General features: G+C 41.2%; 7 non-coding genes across 7 annotated transcripts; all 7 read left to right on the top strand.

The window, feature by feature from the left end:
* The first annotated feature begins 218 nt into the window (after positions 1-218).
* Positions 219-291, top strand: trnaf-gaa (transfer RNA phenylalanine (anticodon GAA)). The gene has a single exon. It is a non-coding gene; the product is annotated as a tRNA-Phe (tRNA).
* Positions 292-2,455: 2,164 nt separating this feature from the next.
* trnaf-gaa (transfer RNA phenylalanine (anticodon GAA)) lies at positions 2,456-2,528 on the top strand. The gene has a single exon. It is a non-coding gene; the product is annotated as a tRNA-Phe (tRNA).
* A 2,134-nt stretch (positions 2,529-4,662) lies between these two features.
* Positions 4,663-4,735, top strand: trnaf-gaa (transfer RNA phenylalanine (anticodon GAA)). The gene has a single exon. It is a non-coding gene; the product is annotated as a tRNA-Phe (tRNA).
* Positions 4,736-6,881: 2,146 nt separating this feature from the next.
* On the top strand, positions 6,882-6,954 carry trnaf-gaa (transfer RNA phenylalanine (anticodon GAA)). The gene has a single exon. It is a non-coding gene; the product is annotated as a tRNA-Phe (tRNA).
* A 2,146-nt stretch (positions 6,955-9,100) lies between these two features.
* Positions 9,101-9,173, top strand: trnaf-gaa (transfer RNA phenylalanine (anticodon GAA)). Its single transcript has one exon. It is a non-coding gene; the product is annotated as a tRNA-Phe (tRNA).
* A 2,146-nt stretch (positions 9,174-11,319) lies between these two features.
* Positions 11,320-11,392, top strand: trnaf-gaa (transfer RNA phenylalanine (anticodon GAA)). The gene has a single exon. It is a non-coding gene; the product is annotated as a tRNA-Phe (tRNA).
* A 2,138-nt stretch (positions 11,393-13,530) lies between these two features.
* trnaf-gaa (transfer RNA phenylalanine (anticodon GAA)) lies at positions 13,531-13,603 on the top strand. The gene has a single exon. It is a non-coding gene; the product is annotated as a tRNA-Phe (tRNA).
* The last annotated feature ends 212 nt before the right edge of the window (positions 13,604-13,815 follow it).

The following is a 13,815-nucleotide window of genomic DNA, read 5'->3' as shown; positions in this document are numbered from 1 at the left end:
CAAGTAGGACCCCTATTTTCATTTAAATGTGATTTTGTTTTTATTTTATGTTTAGTGCCATTTATGTTCTTTTTATTTCGATTTTTGCTCCCTGGTCGTGTCCTGTATTGTTTTATGTTTAATCGAAAGAAAAGAAAAAAGGACACACAGAACTAGTTGATTTTCTCGCTACGTTATGCCACACGTTTCCCTCCCTTGCCTAATTTGTCTATAAAGTAGCCGAAATAGCTCAGTTGGGAGAGCGTTAGACTGAAGATCTAAAGGTCCCTGGGTCAATCCCGGGTTTCGGCAGGTGTACCTGAACGTTAGTCGTTGTTCAACAATACAATGAATAGCAATGGTGGGTCTATTGGATCTTTTGCGAGATCAGGACATAAATGGCCTGGAAAGGATCTATAAAACGTAAACAGCATGCTTTCGTTGGAACATTGTTAGCATGAACATGTTTGGTAACATGTTTGGTTTTGCTGAATGTTGTACCCAAGACCTTCTGCGTGTAGGGCAGATGTGATGACCACCACACAATGAAACCATGAAGCAGAAGTTTGCCTACTTCAATGCTGCTCTCTTTGATATAGCCCAATGATCAAATGTCATACTTATTTTCAAAACAGGACATCCTGTAGAAAGGTGTGGTTCAACGGTATAGCGGTTAGCGCTCTGAATCCAGAGTTTTTCTTCATTTCTAATTGCAATTAGAGGGGTAACCCTTTTATGGGTATGTCAAGATTCTCGCCTCTGTGGCGCAATCGGCTAGCGCGTTCTGCTGATAGGCGAAAGGTTGGTGGTTCGAGCCCACTAAGGGTTGACTGCTCACCTTGCCAGAGCAAGCAAGAGATACAATCCCAGAAGTAACCACTGTATGTAATTATGTAAGGAAACCAGGAAATCATTATGGCGCTGGGGCTTCCTTGGTCAAAGAGCCTGTTTAGTAAAAAGGAAATGCCTACTCTATTGTCTATGAAAAAGATTTACAAGGACAGTAAAGCCTACAAGGACAGTAAAGCCCACAAGAAGAGCCCTCAAACCCATACCTTTCTCCCTCAAGTTTACTGCTGCTACACTTTGCATTAAGAGAGGGAAAAGTATTGCTGCACATCAAGATTGTTTGCACTGTTTGCACTCCTTGTTTCTCATTTTTTGGGCAAGGGATAATTGATGTAAAGACTTGTAGCTTTGGATCACCGTTATCCTTCCAAGGAGCAGTCTGCGGTTCCATGGTGTAATGGTTAGCACACTTTGAATCCAGCGATCCGAGTTCAAATCTCAGCGGAACCTTGAGTGCCCCAAGAGCAGCGCTACTCTTTTGAAAAAGTGCAGAAACATGAAGAATCTTTGGGTAAAATCTGTGCTTACCCCCTGAAAGGAGCCAACCAAAGCATACAAACTAAACAAAGCTGTTAAAATCTGGAGCTGGTTTTCTTATGACCAAGCTTATGATTCAACGCCTGGATTACAAAAGGCGTAAACTTTTCACCGCATTGCAAAAGAAACTCAAATGAAAAGCATTGATGTGTTGAAGGAATCCTTTGACTTGGAGAGCCAGGACTTTTATAGGACTTATTATAAGCAAGAAATGAAACAAGGAAATGACCACTATAATCCTCTGACAGTAATCTTCGTTGAAGCCAATCAATCAGAACTTGCGAGGGGAATCATTTCTAAATGATCTCAATGCATTGGTAATCTGGACAACGTTCTGCTAAGTATATTCTAAACCAATGGGAACGAGAAGTGAACCTGGTTTTGTCTGACCAAGAGTGTGGAAATGTAGGAACAGCCCTGAGGAAGACCACAAAATCAAATGCCTGAAGGGGAAAAATATGTTTTTTTCACCACACCATGTCAAAGTGTGCATTATTCACAAGGAAATGCTAACTGCTGGAGAACCCAGCAGGCAAACCACTATCAGGTGTTTTGGGGCTGTGCTGTTGCTCAAAAATAATGGACTGAAATTCACAGGGCACTGCAGACTGTTTTTGACTTTGCCATCCCACTCAAATTTAAAACTATGTACTTGGGCCTCAACACTCCTGCCATGGACAAAATAAATGGATACCCTTGGAACATACTTTTGGCTGTAGAGAAAAAGGCCATCACAAAGAAATGCTCGACACCAACCACGCCAACGATCAAAGACTTGACTGACATAGTAACAGACATTAGACATTGGATGAATGGAAAACAGTGACATTCAGGCTTAATTTGGATAAGCACTAATTTGATCGACTTTGGACCAAGTAGGACCCCTATTTTCATTTAAATGTGATTTTGTTTTTATTTTATGTTTAGTGCTATTTATGTTCTTTTTATTTCGATTTTTGCTCCCTGGTCGTGTCCTGTATTGTTTTATGTTTAATCGAAAGAAAAGAAAAAAGGACACACAGAACTAGTTCATTTTCTCGCTACGTTATGCCACACGTTTCCCTCCCTTGCCTAATTTGTTGATAAAGTAGCCGAAATAGCTCAGTTGGGAGAGCGTTAGACTGAAGATCTAAAGGTCCCTGGTTCAATCCCGGGTTTCGGCAGGTGTACCTGAATGCTAGTCTTTGCTCAAAACTACAATGAATAGGAATGCTGGGTCTATTGGATGTTTTGCGAGATCAGGACATAAATGGCCTGGAAAGGATCTATAAAACATAAACAGCATGCTTTCGTTGGAACATTGTTAGCATGAACATGTTTGGTTTTGCTGAATGTTGTACCCAAGACCTTCTGCGTGTAGGGCAGATGTGATGACCACCACATAATGAAACCAAGAAGCAGAAGTTTGCCTACTTCAATGCTGCGCTCTTTGATATAGCCCAATGATCAAATGTCATACTTATTTTCAAAACAGGACATCCTGTAGAAAGGTGTGGTTCAACGGTATAGCGGTTAGCGCTCTGAATCCAGAGTTTTTCTTCATTTCTAATTGCAATTAGATGGGTAACCCTTTTATGGGTATGTCAAGATTCTCGCCTCTGTGGCGCAATCGGTTAGCGCGTTCTGCTGATAGGCGAAAGGTTGGTGGTTCGAGCCCACCCAGGGTTGACTGCCCACCTTGCCAGAGCAAGCAAGAGATACAATCCCAGAAGTAACCACTGTATGTAATTATGTAAGGAAACCAGGAAATCATTACAGCGCTGGGGCTTCCTTGGTCAAAGGGCCTGTTTAGTAAAAAGGAAATGCCTACTCTCTTGTCTATGAAAAAGATTTACAAGGACAGTAAAGCCCACAAGAAGAGCCCTCAAACCCATACCTTTATTCCTCAAGTTTACTGCTGCTACACTTTGCATTAAGAGAGGGTAAAGTATTGCTGCACATCAAGATTGTTTGCACTGTTTGCACTCCTTGTTTCTCATTTTTTGGGCAAGGGATGATTGATGTAAAGACTTGTAGCTTTGGATCACCGTTATCCTTCCAAGGAGCAGTCTGCGGTTCCATGGTGTAATGGTTAGCACACTTTGAATCCAGCGATCCGAGTTCAAATCTCAGTGGAACCTTGAGTACCCCGAGAGTAGCGTTACTCTTTTGAAAAAGTGCAGAAACATGAAGAATCTTTGGGTAAAATCTGTGCTTACGCCCTGAAAGGAGCTAACCAAAGCATACAAACTAAACAAAGCTGTTAAAATCTGGAGCTGGTTTTCTCATGACCAAGCTTATGATTCAACGCCTGGATTACAAAAGGCGTAAACGTTTCACCGCATTGCAAAAGAAACTCAAATGAAAAGCATTGACGTGTTGAAGGAATCCTTTGACTTGGAGAGACAGGACTTTTATAGGACTTATTATAAGCAAGAAATGAAACAAAGAAATGACCACTATAATCCTCTGACAGTAATCTTCGTTGAAGCCAATCAATCAGAACTTGCGAGGGGAATCATTTCTAAATGATCTCAATGCATTGGTAATCTGGACAACGTTCTGCTAAGTATATTCTAAACCAATAGGAACGAGAAGTGAACCTGGTTTTGTCTGACCCAGAGTGTGGAAATGTAGGAACAGCCCTGAGGAAGACCACAAAATCACTTGCCTGAAGGGGAAAAATATGTTTTTTTCACCACACCATGTCAAAGTGCCCATTATTCACAAGGAAATGCTAACTGCTGGAGAACCCAGCAGGCAAACCACTATCAGGTGTTTTGGGGCTGTGCTGTTGCTCAAAAATAATGGACTGAAATTTACAGGGCACTGCAGACTGTTTTTGACTTTGCCATCCCACTCAAATTTAAAACTATGTACTTGGGCCTCAACACTCCTGCCATGGACACAATAAATGGATACCCTTGGAACATATTTTTGGCTGTAGAGAAAAAGGCCATCACAAAGAAATGCTCGACACCAACCACGCCAACGATCAAAGACTTGACTGACATAGTAACAGACATTAGACATTGGATGAATGGAAAACAGTGACATTCAGGCTTAATTTGGATAAGCACTAATTTGATCGACTTTGGACCAAGTAGGACCCCTATTTTCATTTAAATGTGATTTTGTTTTTATTTTATGTTTAGTGCCATTTATGTTCTTTTTATTTCGATTTTTGCTCCCTGGTCGTGTCTTGTATTGTTTTATGTTTAATCGAAAGAAAAGAAAAAAGGAGACACAGAACTAAATCATTTTCTCGCTACGTTATGCCACACGTTTCCCTCCCTTGGCTAATTTGTCAATAAAGTAGCCGAAATAGCTCAGTTGGGAGAGCGTTAGACTGAAGATCTAAATGTCCCTGGTTCAATCCCGGGTTTCGGCAGGTGTACCTGAATGTTAGTCTTTGCTCAAAAATACAATGAATAGGAATGCTGGGTCTTTTGGATATTTTGCGAGATCAGGACATAAATGGCCTGGAAAGGATCTATAAAACATAAACAGCATGCTTTCGTTGGAACATTGTTAGCATGAACATGTTTGGTAACATGTTTGGTTTTGCTGAATGTTGTACCCAAGACCTTCTGCGTGTAGGGCAGATGTGATGACCACCACACAATGAAACCATGAAGCAGAAGTTTGCCTACTTCAATGCTGCTCTCTTTGATATAGCCCAATGATCAAATGTCATACTTATTTTCAAAACAGGACATCCTGTAGAAAGGTGTGGTTCAACGGTATAGCGGTTAGCGCTCTGAATCCAGAGTTTTTCTTCATTTCTAATTGCAATTAGAGGGGTAACCCTTTTATGGGTATGTCAAGATTCTCGCCTCTGTGGCGCAATCGGCTAGCGCGTTCTGCTGGTAGGCGAAAGTTTGGTGATTCGAGCCCACCCAGGGACGACTGCTCACCTTGCCAGAGCAAGCAAGAAATTCGATCCCAGAAGTAACCACTGTATGTAATTATGTAAGGAAACCAGGAAATCATTACGGCGCTGGGGCTTCCTTGGTCAAAGGGCCTGTTTAGTAAAAAGGAAATGCCTACTCTTTTGTCTATGAAAAATATTTACAAGGACAGTAAAGCCCACAAGAAGAGCCCTCAAACCCATACCTTTCTCCCTCAAGTTTACTGCTGCTACACTTTGCATTAAGAGAGGGAAAAGTATTGCTGCACATCAAGATTGTTTGCACTGTTTGCACTCCTTGTTTCTCATTTTTTGGGCAAGGGATGATTGATGTAAAGACTTGTAGCTTTGGATCACCGTTATCCTTCCAAGCAGCAGTCTGCGGTTCCATGGTGTAATGGTTAGCACACTTTGAATCCAGCGATCCGAGTTCAAATCTCAGTGGAACCTTGAGTGCCCCGAGAGTAGCGTTAGTCTTTTGAAAAAGTGCAGAAACATGAAGAATCTTTGGGTAAAATCTGTGCTTACGCCCTGAAAGGAGCTAACCAAAGCATACAAACTAAACAAAGCTGTTAAAATCTGGAGCTGGTTTTCTCATGACCAAGCTTATGATTCAACGCCTGGATTACAAAAGGCGTAAACGTTTCACCGCATTGCAAAAGAAACTCAAATGAAAAGCATTGACGTGTTGAAGGAATCCTTTGACTTGGAGAGACAGGACTTTTATAGGACTTATTATAAGCAAGAAATGAAACAAAGAAATGACCACTATAATCCTCTGACAGTAATCTTCGTTGAAGCCAATCAATCAGAACTTGCGAGGGGAATCATTTCTAAATGATCTCAATGCATTGGTAATCTGGACAACGTTCTGCTAAGTATATTCTAAACCAATAGGAACGAGAAGTGAACCTGGTTTTGTCTGACCAAGAGTGTGGAAATGTAGGAACAGCCCTGAGGAAGACCACAAAATCACTTGCCTGAAGGGGAAAAATATGTTTTTTTCACCACACCATGTCAAAGTGCCCATTATTCACAAGGAAATGCTAACTGCTGGAGAACCCAGCAGGCAAACCACTATCAGGTGTTTTGGGGCTGTGCTGTTGCTCAAAAATAATGGACTGAAATTCACAGGGCACTGCAGACTGTTTTTGACTTTGCCATCCCACTCAAATTTAAAACTATGTACTTGGGCCTCAACACTCCTGCCATGGACACAATAAATGGATACCCTTGGAACATATTTTTGGCTGTAGAGAAAAAGGCCATCACAAAGAAATGCTCGACACCAACCACGCCAACGATCAAAGACTTGACTGACATAGTAACAGACATTAGACATTGGATGAATGGAAAACAGTGACATTCAGGCTTAATTTGGATAAGCACTAATTTGATCGACTTTGGACCAAGTAGGACCCCTATTTTCATTTAAATGTGATTTTGTTTTTATTTTATGTTTAGTGCCATTTATGTTCTTTTTATTTAGATTTTTGCTCCCTGGTCGTGTCCTGTATTGTTTTATGTTTAATCGAAAGAAAAGAAAAAAGGACACACAGAACTAGTTCATTTTCTCGCTACGTTATTCCACACGTTTCCCTCCCTTGCCTAAATTGTCAATGAAGTAGCTGAAATAGCTCAGTTGGGAGAGCGTTAGACTGAAGATCTAAAGGTCCCTGGTTCAATCCCGGGTTTCGGCAGGTGTACCTGAATGTTAGTCTTTGCTCAAAAATACAATGAATAGGAATGCTGGGTCTTTTGGATATTTTGCGAGATCAGGACATAAATGGCCTGGAAAGGATCTATAAAACATAAACAGCATGCTTTCGTTGGAACATTGTTAGCATGAACATGTTTGGTAACATGTTTGGTTTTGCTGAATGTTGTACCCAAGACCTTCTGCGTGTAGGGCAGATGTGATGACCACCACACAATGAAACCATGAAGCAGAAGTTTGCCTACTTCAATGCTGCTCTCTTTGATATAGCCCAATGATCAAATGTCATACTTATTTTCAAAACAGGACATCCTGTAGAAAGGTGTGGTTCAACGGTATAGCGGTTAGCGCTCTGAATCCAGAGTTTTTCTTCATTTCTAATTGCAATTAGAGGGGTAACCCTTTTATGGGTATGTCAAGATTCTCGCCTCTGTGGCGCAATCGGCTAGCGCGTTCTGCTGGTAGGCGAAAGTTTGGTGATTCGAGCCCACCCAGGGACGACTGCTCACCTTGCCAGAGCAAGCAAGAAATTCGATCCCAGAAGTAACCACTGTATGTAATTATGTAAGGAAACCAGGAAATCATTACGGCGCTGGGGCTTCCTTGGTCAAAGGGCCTGTTTAGTAAAAAGGAAATGCCTACTCTTTTGTCTATGAAAAATATTTACAAGGACAGTAAAGCCCACAAGAAGAGCCCTCAAACCCATACCTTTCTCCCTCAAGTTTACTGCTGCTACACTTTGCATTAAGAGAGGGAAAAGTATTGCTGCACATCAAGATTGTTTGCACTGTTTGCACTCCTTGTTTCTCATTTTTTGGGCAAGGGATGATTGATGTAAAGACTTGTAGCTTTGGATCACCGTTATCCTTCCAAGCAGCAGTCTGCGGTTCCATGGTGTAATGGTTAGCACACTTTGAATCCAGCGATCCGAGTTCAAATCTCAGTGGAACCTTGAGTGCCCCGAGAGTAGCGTTAGTCTTTTGAAAAAGTGCAGAAACATGAAGAATCTTTGGGTAAAATCTGTGCTTACGCCCTGAAAGGAGCTAACCAAAGCATACAAACTAAACAAAGCTGTTAAAATCTGGAGCTGGTTTTCTCATGACCAAGCTTATGATTCAACGCCTGGATTACAAAAGGCGTAAACGTTTCACCGCATTGCAAAAGAAACTCAAATGAAAAGCATTGACGTGTTGAAGGAATCCTTTGACTTGGAGAGACAGGACTTTTATAGGACTTATTATAAGCAAGAAATGAAACAAAGAAATGACCACTATAATCCTCTGACAGTAATCTTCGTTGAAGCCAATCAATCAGAACTTGCGAGGGGAATCATTTCTAAATGATCTCAATGCATTGGTAATCTGGACAACGTTCTGCTAAGTATATTCTAAACCAATAGGAACGAGAAGTGAACCTGGTTTTGTCTGACCAAGAGTGTGGAAATGTAGGAACAGCCCTGAGGAAGACCACAAAATCACTTGCCTGAAGGGGAAAAATATGTTTTTTTCACCACACCATGTCAAAGTGCCCATTATTCACAAGGAAATGCTAACTGCTGGAGAACCCAGCAGGCAAACCACTATCAGGTGTTTTGGGGCTGTGCTGTTGCTCAAAAATAATGGACTGAAATTCACAGGGCACTGCAGACTGTTTTTGACTTTGCCATCCCACTCAAATTTAAAACTATGTACTTGGGCCTCAACACTCCTGCCATGGACACAATAAATGGATACCCTTGGAACATATTTTTGGCTGTAGAGAAAAAGGCCATCACAAAGAAATGCTCGACACCAACCACGCCAACGATCAAAGACTTGACTGACATAGTAACAGACATTAGACATTGGATGAATGGAAAACAGTGACATTCAGGCTTAATTTGGATAAGCACTAATTTGATCGACTTTGGACCAAGTAGGACCCCTATTTTCATTTAAATGTGATTTTGTTTTTATTTTATGTTTAGTGCCATTTATGTTCTTTTTATTTAGATTTTTGCTCCCTGGTCGTGTCCTGTATTGTTTTATGTTTAATCGAAAGAAAAGAAAAAAGGACACACAGAACTAGTTCATTTTCTCGCTACGTTATGCCACACGTTTCCCTCCCTTGCCTAAATTGTCAATGAAGTAGCTGAAATAGCTCAGTTGGGAGAGCGTTAGACTGAAGATCTAAAGGTCCCTGGTTCAATCCCGGGTTTCGGCAGGTGTACCTGAATGTTAGTCTTTGCTCAAAAATACAATGAATAGGAATGCTGGGTCTTTTGGATATTTTGCGAGATCAGGACATAAATGGCCTGGAAAGGATCTATAAAACATAAACAGCATGCTTTCGTTGGAACATTGTTAGCATGAACATGTTTGGTAACATGTTTGGTTTTGCTGAATGTTGTACCCAAGACCTTCTGCGTGTAGGGCAGATGTGATGACCACCACACAATGAAACCATGAAGCAGAAGTTTGCCTACTTCAATGCTGCTCTCTTTGATATAGCCCAATGATCAAATGTCATACTTATTTTCAAAACAGGACATCCTGTAGAAAGGTGTGGTTCAACGGTATAGCGGTTAGCGCTCTGAATCCAGAGTTTTTCTTCATTTCTAATTGCAATTAGAGGGGTAACCCTTTTATGGGTATGTCAAGATTCTCGCCTCTGTGGCGCAATCGGCTAGCGCGTTCTGCTGGTAGGCGAAAGTTTGGTGGTTCGAGCCCACCCAGGGACGACTGCTCACCTTGCCAGAGCAAGCAAGAAATTCGATCCCAGAAGTAACCACTGTATGTAATTATGTAAGGAAACCAGGAAATCATTACGGCGCTGGGGCTTCCTTGGTCAAAGGGCCTGTTTAGTAAAAAGAAAATGCCTACTCTTTTGTCTATGAAAAATATTTACAAGGACAGTAAAGCCCACAAGAAGAGCCCTCAAACCCATACCTTTCTCCCTCAAGTTTACTGCTGCTACACTTTGCATTAAGAGAGGGAAAAGTATTGCTGCACATCAAGATTGTTTGCACTGTTTGCACTCCTTGTTTCTCATTTTTTGGGCAAGGGATGATTGATGTAAAGACTTGTAGCTTTGGATCACCGTTATCCTTCCAAGGAGCAGTCTGCGGTTCCATGGTGTAATGGTTAGCACACTTTGAATCCAGCGATCCGAGTTCAAATCTCAGTGGAACCTTGAGTGCCCCGAGAGCAGCGTTACTCTTTTGAAAAAGTGCAGAAACATGAAGAATCTTTGGGTAAAATCTGTGCTTACGCCCTGAAAGGAGCTAACCAAAGCATACAAACTAAACAAAGCTGTTAAAATCTGGAGCTGGTTTCCTCATGACCAAGCTTATGATTCAACGCCTGGATTACAAAAGGCGTAAACGTTTCACCGCATTGCAAAAGAAACTCAAATGAAAAGCATTGACGTGTTGAAGGAATCCTTTGACTTGGAGAGACAGGACTTTTATAGGACTTATTATAAGCAAGAAATGAAACAAAGAAATGACCACTATAATCCTCTGACAGTAATCTTCGTTGAAGCCAATCAATCAGAACTTGCGAGGGGAATCATTTCTAAATGATCTCAATGCATTGGTAATCTGGACAACGTTCTGCTAAGTATATTCTAAACCAATAGGAACGAGAAGTGAACCTGGTTTTGTCTGACCAAGAGTGTGGAAATGTAGGAACAGCCCTGAGGAAGACCACAAAATCACTTGCCTGAAGGGGAAAAATATGTTTTTTTCACCACACCATGTCAAAGTGCCCATTATTCACAAGGAAATGCTAACTGCTGGAGAACCCAGCAGGCAAACCACTATCAGGTGTTTTGGGGCTGTGCTGTTGCTCAAAAATAATGGACTGAAATTCACAGGGCACTGCAGACTGTTTTTGACTTTTCCATCCCACTCAAATTTAAAACTATGTACTTGGGCCTCAACACTCCTGCCATGGACACAATAAATGGATACCCTTGGAACATATTTTTGGCTGTAGAGAAAAAGGCCATCACAAAGAAATGCTCGACACCAACCACGCCAACGATCAAAGACTTGACTGACATAGTAACAGACATTAGACATTGGATGAATGGAAAACAGTGACATTCAGGCTTAATTTTGATAAGCACTAATTTGATCGACTTTGGACCAAGTAGGACCCCTATTTTCATTTAAATGTGATTTTGTTTTTATTTTATGTTTAGTGCCATTTATGTTCTTTTTATTTAGATTTTTGCTCCCTGGTCGTGTCCTGTATTGTTTTATGTTTAATCGAAAGAAAAGAAAAAAGGACACACAGAACTAGTTCATTTTCTCGCTACGTTATGCCACACGTTTCGCTCCCTTGCCTAATTTGTCAATAAAGTAGCCGAAATAGCTCAGTTGGGAGAGCGTTAGACTGAAGATCTAAAGGTCCCTGGTTCAATCCCAGGTTTCGGCAGGTGTACCTGAACGTTAGTCTTTGCTCAAAAATACAATGAATAGGAATGCTGGGTCTTTTGGATATTTTGCGTGATCAGGACATAAATGGCCTGGAAAGGATCTATAAAACATAAACAGCATGCTTTCGTTGGAACATTGTTAGCATGAACATGTTTGGTAACATGTTTGGTTTTGCTGAATGTTGTACCCAAGACCTTCTGCGTGTAGGGCAGATGTGATGACCACCACACAATGAAACCATGAAGCAGAAGTTTGCCTACTTCAACGCTGCTCTCTTTGATATAGCCCAATGATCAAATGTCATACTTATTTTCAAAACAGGACATCCTGTAGAAAGGTGTGGTTCAACGGTATAGCGGTTAGCGCTCTGAATCCAGAGTTTTTCTTCATTTCTAATTGCAATTAGAGGGGTAATCCTTTTATGGGTATGTCAAGATTCTCGCCTCTGTGGCGCAATCGGCTAGCGCGTTCTGCTGGTAGGCGAAAAGTTGGTGGTTCGAGCCCACCCAGGGATGACTGCTCACCTTGCCAGAGCAAGCAAGAAATTCAATCCCAGAAGTAACCACTGTATGTAATTATGTAAGGAAATCATTACGGCGCTGGGGCTTCCTTGGTCAAAGGGCCTGTTTAGTAAAAAGGAAATGCCTACTCTTTTGTCTATGAAAAATATTTACAAGGACAGTAAAGCCCACAAGAAGAGCCCTCAAACCCATACCTTTCTCCCTCAAGTTTACTGCTGCTACACTTTGCATTAAGAGAGGGAAAAGTATTGCTGCACATCAAGATTGTTTGCACTGTTTGCACTCCTTGTTTCTCATTTTTTGGGCAAGGGATGATTGATGTAAAGACTTGTAGCTTTGGATCACCGTTATCCTTCCAAGCAGCAGTCTGCGGTTCCATGGTGTAATGGTTAGCACACTTTGAATCCAGCGATCCGAGTTCAAATCTCAGTGGAACCTTGAGTGCCCCGAGAGTAGCGTTACTCTTTTGAAAAAGTGCAGAAACATGAAGAATCTTTGGGTAAAATCTGTGCTTACGCCCTGAAAGGAGCTAACCAGAGCATACAAACTAAACAAAGCTGTTAAAATCTGGAGCTGGTTTTCTCATGACCAAGCTTATGATTCAACGCCTGGATTACAAAAGGCGTAAACGTTTCACCGCATTGCAAAAGAAACTCAAATGAAAAGCATTGACGTGTTGAAGGAATCCTTTGACTTGGAGAGACAGGACTTTTATAGGACTTATTATAAGCAAGAAATGAAACAAAGAAATGACCACTATAATCCTCTGACAGTAATCTTCGTTGAAGCCAATCAATCAGAACTTGCGAGGGGAATCATTTCTAAATGATCTCAATGCATTGGTAATCTGGACAACGTTCTGCTAAGTATATTCTAAACCAATAGGAACGAGAAGTGAACCTGGTTTTGTCTGACCAAGAGTGTGGAAATGTAGGAACAGCCCTGAGGAAGACCACAAAATCACTTGCCTGAAGGGGAAAAATATGTTTTTTTCACCACACCATGTCAAAGTGCCCATTATTCACAAGGAAATGCTAACTGCTGGAGAACCCAGAAGGCAAACCACTATCAGGTGTTTTGGGGCTGTGCTGTTGCTCAAAAATAATGGACTGAAATTCACAGGGCACTGCAGACTGTTTTTGACTTTGCCATCCCACTCAAATTTAAAACTATGTACTTGGGCCTCAACACTCCTGCCATGGACACAATAAATGGATACCCTTGGAACATATTTTTGGCTGTAGAGAAAAAGGCCATCACAAAGAAATGCTCGACACCAACCACGCCAACGATCAAAGACTTGACTGACATAGTAACAGACATTAGACATTGGATGAATGGAAAACAGTGACATTCAGGCTTAATTTGGATAAGCACTAATTTGATCGACTTTGGACCAAGTAGGACCCCTATTTTCATTTAAATGTGATTTTGTTTTTATTTTATGTTTAGTGCCATTTATGTTCTTTTTATTTAGATTTTTGCTCCCTGGTCGTGTCCTGTATTGTTTTATGTTTAATCGAAAGAAAAGAAAAAAGGACACACAGAACTAGTTCATTTTCTCGCTACGTTATGCCACACGTTTCCCTCCCTTGCCTAAATTGTCAATGAAGTAGCCGAAATAGCTCAGTTGGGAGAGCGTTAGACTGAAGATCTAAAGGTCCCTGGTTCAATCCCGGGTTTCGGCAGGTGTACCTGAAGGTTAGTCTTTGCTCAAAAATACAATGAATAGGAATGCTGTGTCTTTTGGATATTTTGCGAGATCAGGACATAAATGGCCTGGAAAGGATCTATAAAACATAAACAGCATGCTTTCGTTGGAACATTGTTAGCATGAACATGTTTGGTAACATGTTTGGTTTTGCTGAATGTTGTACCCAAGACCTTCTGCGTGTAGGGC

This window comes from Eucyclogobius newberryi, unplaced genomic scaffold, assembly GCF_026437365.1.
Source record: "Eucyclogobius newberryi isolate DKJ021-1_F unplaced genomic scaffold, fEucNew1.0.hap1 SCAF_8, whole genome shotgun sequence".
In the NCBI taxonomy this organism is placed as follows: Eukaryota; Metazoa; Chordata; class Actinopteri; order Gobiiformes; family Gobiidae; genus Eucyclogobius; species Eucyclogobius newberryi.
This window is presented reverse-complemented; position numbering and strand designations above follow the sequence as displayed.